The 19,659-nt window shown below is 33.8% G+C and overlaps 1 pseudogene; it reads right to left on the bottom strand.

The window, feature by feature from the left end:
• Positions 1–16,053: 16,053 nt before the first annotated feature.
• Positions 16,054–18,131, bottom strand: LOC140851503 (uncharacterized; annotated as a pseudogene).
• Between the last annotated feature and the right edge of the window lie 1,528 nt (positions 18,132–19,659).

Below are 19,659 nucleotides of genomic sequence, written 5' to 3' on the forward strand. Positions count from 1 at the left end.
AATATAATATATTATTATATAATTATATTAAATATATTATAATATATTAATATATAATATTATATTATTATATTATATTATTATATATTATTATATTATCATAATACTATATGGATCTGTACCATACATTGTAGTAGGAAGAAAGAAGAAACAAAACAAGAAACACAATACAAATACGTGGATTGCCACAATACATTGTAGTAGGAGTGCAAGTTTCACTATGAGAGAATAAAATACAATAATATAAGAGGAACTCACCACTTAATCTTTGTACAAGAGTCACTCAACAAGAAGCTCCAAAATTCTTACAAAAGCTCTCTAAAATCTCTCTTGAATCTTTCTGCACTTCTAGGATGTCATCAACTATCCAACGCAATAAACGGCTTGTCAATTGGAGCTATATGGGCTCTAAAATCTTCAAAATAATATTATACTTGGAATATCGAGTCTAAATCAACTTTAAAACTATCTGTGGTCGTCCGATCGTGATCGGCTTACTCTAGAGCCATCCGATCACACACTATAGTCTCAAATCAAGCCTGATCATGCTCGGATTGAGTTCCAACCATCCGATTGAGACGCACGCGATCTGAACCATGCATAGACCATATGATCGATCCACACGCCTCCATGACCACCCAGAACCTGCTGTCCATGGTCGACCACGGCAGGGCGCTGGGCCTAGGCGGTCGTGCGCCCACTAGACTGACCGCACATGCACCCATGTGTGCTTGCACTGGGCCCACCCTGCACTGGGCCACGCACTCCTACACCTGTGCACACATCCACTGAGCCCAACTCACTGCCGGCTCACCGTCAGCCTCCACCGCCTCGAGCTTTGCCACCTGCTCCAAGCATTCTTTCGTACGTATCTTCACCGTTTGGATTTGTTTGGATTGTTCTTAGCCTCATTGAACTCCGTTTGTCATTCTGGACCTCCTGTGGGCTCAGTATAGACGAATCTCAAGATATCAAGTCTCAACAATTTCATCTCGACTCAAGATACGACCTCCACCAATCTTGAGAGTCTGTGATCCGTCTCGCCCCCTCGCCCTAGGATATGCCTACTATCTCATGGATGGACAAATGTGAGAGTCGAACCAGACAGCTGGATCCACCTCTATCATGGACTGTGTCCACTCTAACCAAAAATCTATTCGAAAAAGTCTCTTGTGGCAATATGAACTTCACTCTATAATGTTGCCTCTCATCCTCCTGAGTCTCCCATCTAATATCCGATCCACCTTCACTTGGAGCTCCACCTCGCTCTAGGCTCTTCTTGACTCCTGAAGCTTCACCTCACGTTGGACTCCTCGTCAGGTAGTAATGTCTCTTGTCCTCTTCTTTTCCTTCAGAATAACCCTATCGTCGTGCAACACCTTCACGATTCTCCACCAGCTATCGTATTGTAGCCTTTCGAATCCAGTCGCTCAATGAGATAAGATTTTATCTGAATTAGATATATATCAGACTTCCTCAATCTCCTCACTACACCATTATGTTCCTCCAGCTGACCATCCTGATGCCTTTGATCACACAATTTGATCCATCCGACAGATAAACAGTGCTCTCATTACTCTCTAAGAAGTTAAATATCTTCTTTGCAGCATATATATAAGTGTATGCAGAATCTAAAATCTACTGCTGGAAAAAAGTAGATACTCATCAAATATGTCCAGGACATCATCTCTGACTTGCTACTGGCCATCGCTACAGTAGTCATTGTTTAATCTCTGAATTGAGGGCAATCTCTGACTAGATACTCCAACTCGTCACATCAATAATATTTGATCTTGCTCAAGTCCCTCATCTTGGACTTAGACCACCCTCGTCACGATCTCTTGTCGCTCCATCTGCCACCTCCTACTCCTTTAGAAACCATCAAAATTGAGCTATCGCCTGAGCTCAAAGTCAGATTCTCTCATCTGAGAATCTCATTTTAAAAAATCATCACGGTGACCTCGTCCATCTTGATGGTGCTCTTTTCATTATAAAGCAGTCACCAAGAACTCATACGAAGGAGAAAGCGATGCTAACAAGACCAATGTCTTTATCTTCTTCTTAACTTTCTCGCCAATGCTAAAGAGGTAGGTGAGGATCTTCTGAAAGTAGCTGAGATGCTCCTGCATGCTCTGTCTTTCAATCATTAACAACTAATAGAACTGCTCCAGAGGAAGAGAGTGTTAGTGAGAGACTTTACCATGTACAATTCCTCAAACTTCGATCATAGCACCGTCAGAGAAGACTGTCAAGCACGTAAATCACTACCTCATCCATTAGGTACAAGCAGATTGTACTTAATACCTGTATTTGGAGCCACCTCCAATCCTGCACCTCCATAGTAGTCAGCTTCTCTTCGCACAAGAAAAATCATCAACCCTTGCTGGATAAACACATCTTTCACCCTCGCTTGTCATAAGAAGAAATTACTCTTTCCATCGAACCAATAATCTTCATCTTGATTGTACTTGTCCTCTTTATCTTATATCTCGATCACCATCGTCGTAACCTATACTTTGTACCACCTGCTTTGTTACCAATTTGTTGTGTAGGATCTAGTACCACACATTATAGTAAAAGAAAGAAGAAACACAATACAAATATATAGATCAGCCTCAAACCTACCTCCATGGGGCATGCAAGCTTTACTATGAGAGAATAAAATACAACAATACTAGAAAAATGCACCACTCAATCTTTATACAAGAGTCTTTCAATAAGAAGTCCCAAAATCCTTACAAAAACTTTCTAAAATCTCTCTTGAAGCCTTTTTATACCTTCAGGACATCACCAGCTATCCAACGCAATAAACGACTCATCAATTAGAGCTATATAGGCTCCAAAATATCCAAAATAGTGTTATACTAAGAATATCGAGTCCAAATCAATCTTAAACCATCTGTGGCCATCCGATCGTGATGGCTCGTACTAGAGCCATCCGATCATGCACTACAGTCTTAGATCAAGCTGATTATACTCAGATTGAGTTTAGACATCCGATCGCAATCGCACGTGATCTAGATCATCGAATCATGCACAAATATCCTTGGACCGTGCATAGACCACATGATCGATCCATGCGACCTCCATGACCACCTAGCACCTTGCGTCTATAGTGGACCGTGATAGGGCATTGGGCCTGGCACCTACTGGGTCAGCCCGTGCATGCACCCGTCTGGGCCCACCCACACGCTAGGCCGCATGCTCTTATGCCCGCACACGCATCCACCAGGCCTGACTGCACCGCCGCTGGCCTCTGCCGCTCGTGGACCATGCACATGCTCCGAGCCTTCTTTCATGTGTATCTTCGCCATCTGGACTCTATTTGGACTGTTCTTAAGTTCGTTGGACTCCATTCATCGTCTTAGATCTCGCTGAAGGTGTGTGACCGAATCTCGGCACATCAATCTCAACACAGTATATTATATTAATATCTTATATTAATATTATATTATATATATTATTATATATAATATTATATTATTATAATAATATAGTATATTATATTATAATAATTTATTATAAATTATGATATAATATTTTATATTATATATAATATATTATATCAAAAAATAATATAGTATATTATATTATAGTAATATATTATAATATAGAAAACTAATAAGAAATATCTAATTGAGTTTAAACTTAGAAGTAGCTATCTACTTAAATTTAAATAAAAAATCATTCTCATTTGAAACATAATTTAGAAGCAACTACCTAAATGGGGTGAAATAATCTAATTATCCTTGTACTTATAAAGCAACACTACTATTATAAAGTAATACTATATTATTATAAAATAATGCTGCACTATAATAAAAGCAATACTACGTTATTGTATAAAAATATTATAATATTATAAAATTATACTACATTATTATAAAGCAATATTGTATCATTGTAAAGTAATATTATAATAAAGATACATTACCCTATGATAATATAATATTACCTTATTATAAAAAATAGTATACTAATATAATATAATAAAGTAATATTATATTATTATAAAAAATATTACACTAATATAAAAAAAACTATACTAATATAACACAATAAAATAATACTGTATTATTATAAATGAATATTATACTAATATAGTGTAATATATCTTATTATAAAAAAATACTGCACTATGATAATGTAATACTATAGTATTTTAAAAGATATAAGAAAAAAGGTATAAGGATAATTTCAATCAAAATGGATAGTTACTTTTAATTTATATTTGAAAGGATAGCTATTTTATATAAAACTCATTTGAAGAGCTGCTTTTAAGTTGAAAGTAGAGCTGAAGATTTATCTCTAATTCTCTATATAATATATTATATAAATATTATTATATATAATAATATATTATATTATAAAGAAAAATATATTTAGATATCCCATAATTTTCGCATGTTATTAAAGGGGCCTAAGGTTTTTTTTTTGTACTTCAGGGTCCGTGGTTTAATATTGTTAGCACTTAAAAGAAAATTGCCAAACGACGTCAATGATTACTTACATGGCAATCTGACGTGGTAAGATAGGTCCCACATATAATTTTTATTAAAAAAATATCTAATTTATTCAAATAACTATGCATCATTTTTAAACCCTAGAATTTTTAATGCCCCCATTTCATCAAAATCATATAGAACATAGGAAAAAAGAGAGTGGGAGAGATGAGTTTTAATTTATCAAACTCGTATGCATCAGTGCTCCAAACTCCAAGCAATAAATGAAGATGCTCGTGTGGTAATATAGCTCCAATTCGGACATCTTGGTCAGATAAGAATATGGGTAGAAGATACTGCAACTATGCAAAATTTTCAAGTAATGATAGCGTGGCTTCTTTGAGTGGATTGATCCAAAGGAGAAGCCAATGGGGGCAGAGGTTATTCCAAACTTAATGAAGCATATCAAGATCTGCGAGAAAAAAATCACGATCTATAAAGTGAGAGAGGCTGAGCTTGAAATAGAAGTGAGTCGAATGAAGGAGCAAGTCTGTCATTTGGATAGTACTCTGATATGCTATCAGAAAGAAATGATCAAGATGCATATAGAGCTGGAACAAAATCATCAAGAGAGAGCAAAGAATGTAAAGTATAATTTTTTTAGTTATAGGCTTCTCTGTACTTTTGATTATGCTATTTGTGTTATTAAAAAATTAGTGTAAGTAATGCAAATGGTAGAATATATTTGCCATGATGTTAAGATGTGATGTAATTGGTGTTAAGATATAATTGATGGTGTAGGTGTAGGAGATGCCTTGTATTTGACATACCAGATGTTTGTGAAAATATATGATGAAAATGTGATGCTTTGGTAAACATGATCTGATTTGTCGATTGAATTTGTAATGAAAATGTGATGTTTTGTTCAACTTGGTCTGATTTGTTAATTGAATTTGTAATGAAATATTATATGTAAATGACATGTGAATGGAATTGGAAATTACATGATATTGACAGCAAATTGAAAGTATCACTGTAATATTACTTTAAAATCATCAATAACCTAAAATTACATAACAACTGGGCAAATATCACTTAATTACATAATAATTTTTTTGTCAATATTTTGTTGCATTACTTAAACAAAACAAAAAGTACTTATGCCATCACATTGCATACAGAAAGTCTTTTGTAATCACACTGCAAATAAAAAAGCCTGTTTAATCTAGCTTCAAACTCATTTACCCATTTATACTAATTACAACCAACAAATAGCTTCAAACTATTACTCATGTGCCCAAAATATATAACAAATTCCCAAAACATATGTTCGACCAAAAAAATTTCCAAAACCTGCAACTATCTCAACTTGCAGCTCATCCATAATAATCTTCAATTGAACTTGTTACAGGCCTTCTTCTTGGGAGAGGTCCTTATTCCTACTTTTTGAGTTTTCCAATTGGTTGCATGTAGTCAGCTAGCTCATTTGCCCTCTTGACATTTTGTAGGCTTAAAGGTGGAATGGTGGCAGACTCAGTAAGTGGTTGCTTTCTTTTAGTTCCTGCTGGTCTTGGAGGCTTAAATGGTCCTGTTTTAGCCTAAAAAAATAGATTACAAATTAGTTTACTATTATGAAATTATATTAGCTTTTGAAATAGGTTAAATATGATCTCTAACCTTGTTTTGTTATGTAGTTGTCTGATTGTTTGCAGTATGAGTGCGTTGCTAAGAGCTTTGGTAGGTTGCTGGATTGTTGCTTTGCTATTGATTTGAAGCATAGACCCTGAATGATAGCTTTGCTATATGCTTGGCTGTTCAACTACCTTCCTTGATCTTTCCCTTTTCTTTTTTGTCTCTCCCTATACATATATATAAGAGCAAATAAAAATAATATCTTGGTATATTACTGATAAGAATTGATATACTTTTTACCTGAGTTTGCTCTGAACCAACTTGATTACTTTTTCTCTTTGCTGTGTTCTGATTCTGAGAATCTATTTGTTGAGGAACATTTTGGGCTTGTTTGATTGCTCTCATATGCCTTTGCCAATGAGTTCACAATAACAGCTGCTTTACAATCTCTCACATTGTGGCCTTCTTGGCCATAATTACTATAAAGTACTGGTTTACCAGTTCTTGGAACCCTGAATGGATTTATTTCTTCAACAATACTTCTAATCCTCTCTTTTTTTTTTGGATCTACCTGCTGGTTTCTTCACACTTGGGGGTAAATATCAATATATTCTATTTTCTTCCATTCTTCCTAGCTTGGCACTGGATAGATTGCATGATTGTATACTGCTAAATATGTAGATTTTGGTAATATTGATGCATAAATGTCTCTGACTTCTCTCTATTTACATGTATTGCTGCAATTGCATGTTTACGAAGGATTCCAGACAAATCCCATAGCCTATAGTTGTAAGTGAGTGAATTCAGTTCAATAACATATTGTGTGTCATAGAAATTCACTTCATACCTTCTTTTTTTAGTTGGAGTATAGAAATAATTTTTTGTCTCATATTTTTTCTTCGCTAAAAGGTCTTTGTGTTTGGACAAATATATCCCTTGTACTTCAGCATTTCATATATTTCACATGGAAGCATTTCATTTGATCCACTCAAACATGCTTAAAATAGGCATGTCTCTGGCAGTCTTTATCAATGAGTTGAAGCTCTCACTGATATTATTTTACAGAGCATTAAATTTTATTCTGATGGAAAAAAATGCCCTTGCTCAACATCTTGGATCCTTACTCATCAACCAGCATATGCATTTTTATCATATTCCTTTAATTTTGTCACAGCATAATCAAAAGTCTTCTCTATCCTAGCCCTAGCTCTTTTTTTTGTACTCCAACACTCTAAAAATTTCTTATAATTCTTGTAAAGATGTTTGACATAATACCTACGTTCTACCTTAGGCATAAGTTCCTAGAATGTCTCTACAAGTCCTTATGGTATAAATTATTAAAATGAGTTTATTTCAAAGAAAAAATTAAAAAATAAGTGAGATAAATTTTTCATATCTTTTGTTGGTCTGAAATGAAAATCCAATCTATCTCAGACAGATGTCCAAAATGTTCAAACAGTAGCTTCAAAAATCATAACCATGATTCTTTGTATTCTATATCAATACAGGCAATGGCAAGGGGAAATAAATTCTCATTATCATCTCTTCCAACAGTATATACTAGTTGTCCATCCATACATATCTTCAAATGACATCCATCTAAACCAACTATTGGCCTCAATCCAGCAAAGCATCCTTGCTTTTGTGTAGAGAATCTTATATATATATTGAAACACAGGTACCAAATTCTTTACACTAAATTCATCTTGCTCTTCAATGACATTTTCATTATTATTGATGCTTTATATAATGTTTAGGCATGGTAGCACACTTTATTTTTATACAATTATCAGGATTTGTTGCCTTAATAGTGGCTGCATAGTCATGCAACCTAGTGTATTGCTGCTTTAAATCCCCTAATATAAACTTCTTCACTTTCTTTTTAGCTCGATAGAGGGAATGAATGGAAACCTCAGCTTCAAGTTCCCTCTAGATCTTCTTCTTCATTGCATTTACCTCCCAATCTGGATTATCTCTCAATTCATTCATAAATTTGTCTGATATGTATTTTGAATTCACCAAATTATTCTTGAAATTCCTTGGACACTCATGCATTGGTTTAAAACTTTTAATCTAGATGGATGTACTTTGTCCCATTTTGGAAGCATGAATTTTGAAGCCATATTTTTCTTTGCAAATGGCTGTTATCTTGGTCTTGGAATTCTTAACAAACTTGTAATCAAAACCTCTTTTGACTGTCCATTCCTTTAGCATTTATGAACTTCATCCCCAAACACAATTATGGATCCTTCAGACCATTGGCCTCATCAAAATATGGATAAATTTCTTGCTCATTTTGAACCTTGAAGGCTATGTAACTCCTCATTAGTTTTGGCATCTTCATTGAATTCATCAAAGTTTTCTTTTTGTAAGTCATTTACCACAATATCATCTCTGTTTGTTTCACCATCATCTCTACTTGTTTCTCTAGATGGAGAGTTCTTACATCTATATATGGTACATTGATGAATATATCATCATCACTACCCTCCATATCATACCCTCCATATCATAAAGCTAACTAGCTTCATTACAATTGGATTCATTATCATATAAATTCTCAGATAATTTTTCTACAGGTTCATAGTCACTACCCATTGAATTTTTAGTCCAACTATGTTCTGTTTTAGTAGTCTGTTCCATCTCTGAGTCTCTACCTTTGCCAGCTGCATGAAACTCACTAGCTTCAAAACCATCAAACTTGCCAATGAATAAATCTGCTTTTACAAAATAAACCTCAATGTCCCCCATCCCTTTATTGTAATCTAGCATGTTAGCAATATTCATATCACTCAAAATCTCTTCATAAGATTCTGGTCCTATCAACTCAACAATCTTAAACCACATCTTGCTCTATTTTTGTATCCCAATTCTTTGGCATATCCCAACATCTCAAATATTGATAGATGGTCTATGTCAATGTTGTCATAATATGTCACTTCACCACCCTCATAAACCATAGTATCCATAGACTGCCACTTTCCTCCATGATGAATTGCTAAATTTACTCTTTCATCCATTCTAGTCTGTTAATTATATGAAATTTATGTAAATTTTAACAAAGATTCAAATATTGACAGATAATATGCAAGATCCAAAAATAAACCTATTCGACATGCATGCAAAACCAATAACACCCTCACTCAAAGACTTATGAAGATGATAAAAGCTCACACCACAACAACCCCCATATATGCAACAACCTCCATTTTCTTGATAGATGATAAAAGCTCACATCACAATAATCCGACAAATCCTAAACTCATATTAAACCCATTCCAATCTTGCCCATTTACATACACATATCTTTTGTCGCAAGAAAGGGATAAAAGCATAGGGAGAGGGCTACCTTCAACAATGACTCTACACAACAATGACTCCACGTAACACTTCAGCAATTGAAAGAGGAAAATTACTCTTATAATTGTAGTTGCTTCTTTGATAGAGAGAATCAGTAGTCGCTTTTTCGATTATAACCATATGAGTTAACATAATCATAAGATGTCTAAATTGGAGCTACATTATCACATGAGCATCTTCGATCATTGCTTGGAGTTTGGATGAATTGAAACTTATCTCCCTAGTCTCTTTTTTTTCCTCTGTTCTCCATGATTTTGATGAAATGGGGGCATTAAAAATTCTAAAATTTTAAAATAATATATAGTTATTTGAATAAATTAGGTTCTATTTTTTTTAAAAAATTCATATGTGAGACCCACCTTACTACTAGGGATGGCAATGGGTAAGATTTGGATCGGATATTGTATTACTCATCCCCAAACTCAAACTTAATATCCTATATCCAAATCCTATCCGATATCCGATCGGGTAAGAAAAGAAATACCCATTTCCATATCCAATGGGTTCGAAGATATCCACAGATAATCTATTTCCCCAAATCCAACCCATACTCGCCCCATATCTATCCCATACCCAAAAAAAATAAATAATCAAAAATAATTTTATGCATATTATCAATCAAAATAAAATTAACAATTCAACATAAAACATAATTTATAAGTCCAAATTTATAGAAATCAAACATAAAAATAGAATTACAATTCAACATAGAATATATAAATAATCAAAATAATTTTATGCATATCATCAACCAAAATAGAATTACTAAAATAGAATTATAAATATATATATTCGGATATGGATTCGGATATTACCCATATCTATAGGTTTGGATCTGATTCAGATTCAGATTTGGATAGAAAATAGTACTACCCATATCCTATCCATATCTATACTACAGTTTTTGAGTTTCATCCAAATTTGAATCCAAATCCGATCAAATCCTATTTTTCGGATTTGACCGAATTTGGATAGGATGCATACCCATCGGGTCAGGTCAATTTTGCTATCCTACTTGCCACATCAGATTGCCACGCAAGCAATCATTGATGTCGTTTAGTAATTTTCCTTAAGTGCTACAGCGTTATACCACGGGCCCTTAAGTGCCAAAAAAAAAAAAATGTCAGGCCCCTTCTAATAAAATGTGTAAACCACAAGATACCTAAGTATATTTTTTTCTATATTACATTATATTATCCTATATTCTATTATAAATATATTATTATATTATATTATATTATATTATATTATTTGTTAAGAATATATTAGGAATAAATTAAAAAAAAATATTCTTTTGATTGATGTAAAAATGATTTAGCCATCCTCTAGGTGGATAAGATTTTTCTCCATTTGATGGATAAATGCTATCTATGAAAAAATAATTTATTCATCTTAAAAATATGAGAATATAGATAAATTGATCAATATTTTTATGATATTTATCCATAAAAGAACAAACCCTTAGTCTCAATTAAGTCCCTTCTGCTACTAACAGAACATGCTCAGATAGCACTTATGTGTCAATATATGACCCATAAAAAAAATATGTAAATAAAATATATTGTGGGAATGAAGTAAAACAATGGTGTTTTGGTTAGAGGGAGGCTAAAAATTGTAGCTGATGGAAACTAAACTGGAAGGTTTTGCGTACATTGAAGGAAAATCAAAATGGAAGCTTTTTGGTTCATAAATCTCATCTCTAATTGAGTGAAGCACATTCTACTAAGGTGAAAAGAAGGTGCTTAGTGATTATCAATTATATATACTGCAAATAATGTGCAATTGAATGAGCTTAAAGCTATTATTGAAAAATCTCTATGGTGAAAGAACGTGACTATCTCTATGTTTACTTCTATGGTTTTGAAACAATAGTCTACACGTTTTTATATTTGTGAAGTTTATCTCTATCATTTTCTATCCATTTAAGTGTGTTTTTGTGTTTGTGGTTTTGAGTTTTAAGATAATATTGTGGCTTTTAGCATATGGGTAAAGACTTTCTCTAAAATTTTTATGTGGGTTTTGGCATATAAGTGAATGCTACAAAGAATTCTCTATTTTTATGTCATTTACTTTTATAGATGAACACAGGTGTAAGTAAAAAAGAAGAAAATAATATTGCTCTTTGCTATATGCATTTTTCATGTTATTGCATCCCACTGGATTGCAAATAATTTAGCGTAAGTCATTTAAGATTAAATTCAGTTCTTGTGTTTGCTTGAATAATTAATGATTTGCAATCTATGGACATGTTTAAATAGACCAATTCACAATCTGTTTGTATTATCATGCTCACTTTGTTGAGTCTCTCGTGACTAACTATATGTTTGGCAAGATTCACAATGAAAAGGCATAGATACTGATCTTTTTTTTTCATTCCAGAATTGAAATAGAATTGTGATCAAGTAAATATTTATAGTTGCAATGCATTCTATTATTTAGTTTTGGGGAAGGATCTAGGGAGTGGGTTGAGAGAGATTGTTAGTCACAAAGAAATTATGGATTTATTGGGATTGATTCCCAAAGATAGAGAGGTAGATATCTATGTTCAACATGTTGTGGATTTATCATTTTCATTTGTTGATGATGACGTGCAGTTACTTGAAGACCCTCCAATTGAGTCTTAAGAAACTGTGGATAGGAATATTGAGGATGATATTTATGGTGATAATGAGTATAATGGTGTTGAGGATGATGGGGATGCTGAAGAGAGATAGCCTTGTCGTCGGTGTTGAGATAGATGAGGAAGTACCACTACAGTGAAAATGGTAAAAGGCGACGTTATAAAAGGTATTTTACGATGCTAATAAGTGTCGGAAATAAGCTTTACGACGCTTCAAAAAGCATCGCGAAAGCGTCGCCTATGTAAGAGTGGAGACGAAAAGCGCCGACGCTTTTTAAAAGCACCGCAATATTTTCTAACGATGCTTTAAAGCATCGTAAAATTAAATTTTACTGGTGCTTTTTAGCATCGTTAATGACAACGCGTCCTCCACTCTATCAAGATGCTTTTCGAAGCATCGGCAGTTAAGTCACTAGCGGCACTTATAAGCGTCATTAATCATCTATTAACGATGCTTATAAGCGTCGTTAATTTTTTTAATAGAAAAAAAATATACAGATTTTATGTATAAAAAAAAGAATACATATATTTCTGTACAAAATTATATCAATTATTAAAACATAAACCTGTACAATCATCACCATTCACACCAAAAGCAAACTTCAATAGCAAATTTAACCAAACCAAAAGATATTATTTTATATAAATAAAAATAAAGTACTAATCATCCATTACAATCAAGAGTTCAACTAACTAAAAGCATACAGAAAATATAAGACTATAATAAAAATAAAATGATGTCAATCTGCAGGTGGATGGTCGTCGCTGTCTCCACGTGACATGCCGCCGTCTCGACGGATGCTTGATGTGTCAGGAGCCTACAAGAAACATATAAAAAACTTGATTTGCATATCTATAAATAAAAATATATAGATCATTAAATTAATATAAAAATATATATTTAATAATATGTATTTATCTGAGATGGGCCATACATCTTTAATAAAGATGTAAGCTGATCAATCTGTCCCCTCATGGCCTGCATCTCAGCACGGCTCTGTCGCATCTCCTCCATCTCAGTGGCACGACTCTGTCTAATCTCCTGTATCTCCACCTCGAGTCTGTGGATGCATGAATCCTGAGCATCTACTGCAGCATGCTGCATATATCTACTAATCTCAGATAACTGAGTGGGGGTGACTCCTACTCCATAACCCCTCACTCGACCGTAGCGCCCTGGTTCCATCAACTCTATGAACACCTCGATCTCGATACGGCTCTACTGCGTAGATGCTGTGGACTCGTCGTCACGCTCCGCAATGAGAGATGTAGCCCTCTCCTGTATTTATTTTGAAAATAAGAGTTATACATCAATAGCTAACAAAATTAAATTAAAATCATTGCAAAAAATAGAATATTAATAATGCCGTACATATAAATCTCTCGACTCATCTCGAATAAAAGTACCATCCTGATGAGTATGAGTCATCCGGTAAAACTTCATTTTATCGAGTTCCCTCTCATGCTCATCCACCTACACAAATAATTTTAATTTTAAGCAAACAGTTATAATAATTTAAAAAAATATATAAGTATCATGATACAGACATGGTCCACGATACATAATGATATTAGTTATATAAATATTTCAACATAAAAATTAAAAGTTAATTATGAAAGTTTAAGGAACATACAAACTCCTGTCGGAGTCGTGCATAACTCTTCGACCCCGATGTATGAGGAACAGACTGAGCTGCTCGTGCAGCTCTACTAGTAGCAGAATAAATCTGTAAAATAAACTAAAGAACTTGTTATATGTATAATATATAATATACAATATAAATCAATATTTTTATAAAATATTTAAAAGAAAAGATAATGAGCAGATAATATACCTGTGCCCTCTCGGAGAACCAATAATGAACTAACTCCATCCACTGATGAGGAGGTACATCGGGAGGACAATTCCTAGCAACCTCCTCCTCTGTCATATTCTGTCTCATATAGTCCCTCTTCAATTGTGCTCTATATTCTTTTTATTTGCGGTTGAGAGACTTCATTACAAAATCATGAGTGGATGGAGGGAGAACAAACTTGCTCTATAAAAAAAAAATTAAATAAAATAAATTATATAAGTAATTAACAATTAATATACAGTATGAACATCAATTCATTATCTCTATAACTCGGAGGAGCTCAACTTTGTACGTTGGAAGCATGTCATTCCATTTTGCATAGCCCAACGGACATAGCTGAGGCCTCCGAGCAACAGTCCCCAAAAATAAAGTCAATAAGTATGCAGCTTTCTTAATTGGCTGACCTAGCTGATTGCACTCCACAACAATTCTCTCACATTCACGCATCTGCCACACATCTCATACTACTGTGGGTCCATGTCTGAAGTGTACTCTCCCGGATCCATATGCAAAAAATATATAAAAGTAACGATATCATAAATATATATAAAATGAAATAAAAATAAAATTACATGAAAGATAATATATACCCTACACGTGTATCTCATCATCTGGCTGATGAACTGGAGGATCGTGCTGTGCTGATGATGAAAAAGGACAGGGTTCGGATTGTTGTGCAGCTGAACTGGCCTCAAGCTGCTGTGCTGAAGAAGACGTACCGGCCTCTATCTGTGAAAACTGAAACTGCACACTAGCATATCGTTCCCTGCGATACATTATATCACCTAGCATTTATATAAATAAAAGGTAGAATCAAGCAAAATATATGGAGTAAAATAATACAATAATTAATGTAAATTATATACATCATAAATAATTATTACCAATAACAATCAAGCAGTAGTGTTTCCTTCAAATTCTGTCCTAACCAACATCGTCGTAGCATTTAAATCATCAGCTGGTATAAAATTATAGGGCATATATTGTGTATAAGTGTCATCATCATCATCCTCCACTTGGTTTTCCATATCATATAAGTCTCTAGGTTTTGTTTTGATGACAGTAAACCAATCTTTATATTTTGCGTCTTGTATATAAAATACTTGACGAGCTTGAGATAAAAGAATGAATGGGTCATCTTTTAATAACACACCAGTGTGTATCAACCTTGAAAAATTTATAAGTATAAATCCATTTGCATCTTGTTTCAAATCCCTTGGTGAGTTTATGTCTATCCAATCACATCTAAACAATACTACTTTAAATTTTTCATAATAATCCAACTCATAGATATCTTTAAGTGCACCATAATAGGATTTTCCATCCACTTCCACCATAACACCGCTATTTTGTATTTTTCTAAATTTCTTTCGTTCTCTAGTATGAAATTTAAAGCTATTAATTATGAAACCGTTATATCTATTCACAATCTTGTTAGGTCCTCGAGCAAGAGCTATTAGTTCTTCTGAATTATTTCTCTCCGTCATCTTTGATACCTAAAAAAAATGATATGAAGTGCTGTTGAGTTATATGATATTAAATATGTATCAAAAATTAATGTATCCCATAATTAAATATAAATCACACCTGATTCGAAAGCCACATAGGGAATAACTCGACCAACCATCGCTGTTCAATCATTGCATTAGGACGAATGTTATGATTGGCTCATCTCTAATAAATTAAAAATTTATTATATAAAATATAAATATATCATTTAAAATATTATATCTAATATAAAATTTAAATCTTGATATCATGCCTTAAATATACTAACCTGCGATGGTCAGATATTATGTCACTATGAAGTAACACATAACGATGTGCTTGTGCTAAGGATTTTTGATCCAGTACAATACTTTCAGCTCTTCCCAAGAATTTTCCAATAGTTGAGAACTTATGCAGTTCTGCATTCTCCACAAAGTCATTATACCATTGAGGTCGACTAAAAATAGTCTCTACACCTTGAAGATATCTAGAACAAAATGTCAAACATTCATCAGCAATATATTCTTCAGCAATCGAGCCCTCGGGATAGGCTCTATTTCGCACATAATCTTTAAGACGCACAAGATATCTTCAAGAATTAAATATTTATTAAAATATCAGTATGCTGTTATTTCTAATAAAATTATCAAAAGATTTAAGGTTTGCAATAATACTTCTCAATAGGATACATCCATCTATAATGTACCGGTCCACCAACTTTAACTTCTGAAGCTAGGTGAATGAGCAGATGTATCATAATAGTAAAAAATCCAAGAGGAAAAATTTTTTCCATCTAGCAAAGTGGAATTGCAATATCGGACTCTAACTGATCAAGTTCCCGAGGATCAATAACTTTTGAACATAATGCCTTAAAGAATGACGATAATCGAAGTACAATTGCAACAATTTGTTTCGGCAATGATGATTTTAAAGCTATTGGAAAGATATCTTGCATCAATATGTGACCATCATGACTTTTAAGATTTGAAAGTTTTCGATCCTTTAGATGCACACATCGTAAAATATTTGATGCATATCCATCAGGTACCTTGATACTTTTCAAAACTCCCAAAAAATTATTTTTTTCTTGAGCAGACATTGTGTAACATGCAGAAGGCACATAAATTCTATCATTAGCAAGCATTTTAGGATGAAGCTCCTATCGGATATCCATTTCTTTTAAATCAAGACGTGCCTTCATGTTAACTTTGCGCTTTCTATCAATGTTTAAAAATATTCCAAGTAAATTATCACAAACATTCTTCTCTATATGCATGACATCAAGATTGTGCCGAATAAGATTATGTTTCCAACAAGATAAGTCAAAAAAGATACTTTATTTTTTCATAAATATTTACTGGACTGTTGTGTAGATGCTATCTGTGTGTCTTCCTCATTTTCATCCTCGAAATAATTGTCTGTATCTTGAAACACCTCTGCATCTATAGTACTGATACTGACTTTCTCTGGTAACCCTTCATGCATTGAGCTTTCAACATCATCCCTTCCTCTTTTTTTAGAGAACTTTGAGTGCTTACCATAGCTGTAATTGATGCCATCCATTTATCTATGAACATTAGTTCCAGAAGATGGAATAGGGGCACATCCCAATTCTATAGTACCATCAGACAAATCTTTCTGAAATCGAAATGGATGATTTGCTTCCAACCATCGACGATGTCCCATGTAACAAAATTTACCTCCATATTTTAACCAAATTGAATGTGTTGAATCTCCACAATAAGGATATGCGACCAGTCCCTTTGTACTCCAGCCAGATAAATTGGCATATGCTGGAAAATCATTAATAGTCCATAACAAAGCTACCCGTAGTTTAAATGTTTGGCCGTTGGAAGCATCAAATGCATCAATACCCTCCCACAACTGTTTCAATTCCTCTATAAAAGGCTGTAGAAAAATATCAATATCATTGCCTGGACCCTTATCTCCTGAAATAACCATTGACAAGATAAGTGATGATTGTTTCATGCACATCCACGGTGGTAAATTGTAAGGTATCAAAATGACTGGTCAAATGCTGTAGGTAGAACTCAGGGTCCAAAATGAATTGAAGCCATCAAAAGCTAAGCCAAACCTAACACTACGAACATCAGAGGCAAAATCAGGATGCCTATCATCAAATGCTTTCCATTGAAGATTATCTGCTGAATGTCTCAACATTCCATCCTTTGTACGTCCTTCATCATGCCATCTCATTGATGAAGCTATTTTTGATGATGCATAAATTCTTTTCAATCTAGGTATAAGAGGAAAGTAACGCAATACCTTCATCGATTTCTTTTTACTCCGCGTTGCATCCAATTCATTTAGTACATCGTCTCGATCTTCTTTTTGTGTTATCCATCTTGAAAATCCACATACATTGCATGACTCTTGATTAGCATTTTCACCCCGATATAACATACAATCTTTCGGACAACTATAAATCTTTTCGTATCCAAGATCCAATTTCTTTACTACTTTCTTAGCTTCATAATACGAAGGTGGTAAACGAGTACTTTCTGAAAATGCATCCTTTAATAACTTGAGCAGCATGGTAAAACTCTTTCCAGACCATCCATTCAAATATTTTAAATGAAATAAATATACAAGAAAAAAAATCTTAGAAAATTTTGTACAACCCGGATATAATACTTCATCTGCATCTTTCATTAAGGTGTGATAATGAGCTGTCTCATCATTAGATGTACGTATAGGCTCCTTAACATGCATATGTTCTGTATATGTACATCCGTCAAACATCCCAACTGTTTTTTGTATACTACTGGATTCTCCTAAATTTTAAACACCAAGTCCAAAAGTATCTGTGATCAAACCCCTTATATCATCATCTCTTGCAGAATTGTATTGTAGGCTAGTGGATCCAAAATGAGTTAGGAGTTGGTTACATGATGATGGCAACATAGATTCTTCATGAAAAATTCAGTCGGTATAACCTCTTAAAAAATCATTCCATACCAAATATTCTTTAATAATTTATGGATCTAAAGAAGAACTATTTACATATTTCCGACATGGGCATAAAATCTTTTCATTCAAACTGCTTTTCTTCATACCAAATTTAATGAAGTCATGAGCTCCATCTAAATATTCTTTACTATTCCTTGGTTTATTTATCCAATTTTTGTCCATTATAGGATAAAAATGATCGAACTTGCAACTTATCTAAAAATAAGAAAAATTATACAATCTATATTAATGCAATGAGTAAAAAATATCAGTCATTTCATAAAATCTAAAAAAATAACAGCTATTGTAGTTCATTATATAACTTGAAGACTCAAAAATACATCTAGATATGATATGGTGCATATCATATCATTATATAACTTGAAAACTCAAAAATCAATGGACAGGGATATTTTCATTATACAAAATTTTAAAATGAAAAAACTGATCTGCAGGCATTAAATGTGCATTAGATAGCGATGACCACATGAACTAATTGGACAAGACGATGTGCTCCACGTCGGATTTTCTACACTGCTCGCGGTGCACAAAAAATTTCTCTATAGCAGTTTGGTCTAATCCTCCCAGTATCTCAAACCTCCCAAATCCTCACAAAGGCAAAATTATATCCCAAGTCCCTTGTTCACCAACTAAGAGACTTTATCAATACACTAGCTGCCTGCTTGAATTTATTTAATCCTCAAGATATCTATGATGCAAGGCATTAAGCACCTTCATTCAAAGTTGCTGAAACCATTTTAAAGCTGTATGTGGACAGAAAACTAGATGACTACACAAGCCCTCGGACAGGCCAGTGCTATGCTTCTACATTTGTCCACTCGACGAAATTGGTGCCACAGAGCTTTCAAAGATATGCCGCCCTCATCATTTCCCTTGACACAAAACTATTTTACCCTGAAAGACACTACCATGCCCCATAAGTCTGGAGCTTTTATGTTGTTTTCTAAAAGCTAAACGCATGCACAATTGTCCTTGAAGCAAAAAAAAACATCAAAAAAGGGGCAACTTTAGGAGGCAGACTTGCAATCAATTTATGTTTGGCCTATAATATGCTGTTGGCTAATTCTCTAGTAATTTTAGCTTTTGGAGACGACTAGTTAATTGCTATGATGGTATCAAAGCTCAGGTCACCAAAGATCATGAATTAAAACACCTTCTATATCGATTTTTTATGTAGTTAACCTGGTGTGTTTGTTATCTTGCTCCTTTGGAACTCCATATGCATGATCCCAACCACACATGAGAGAGATGTTATGCCAGACATATATCA

This window comes from Elaeis guineensis, chromosome 9 (assembly GCF_000442705.2).
Source record: "Elaeis guineensis isolate ETL-2024a chromosome 9, EG11, whole genome shotgun sequence".
NCBI classification, from domain to species: Eukaryota; Viridiplantae; Streptophyta; class Magnoliopsida; order Arecales; family Arecaceae; genus Elaeis; species Elaeis guineensis.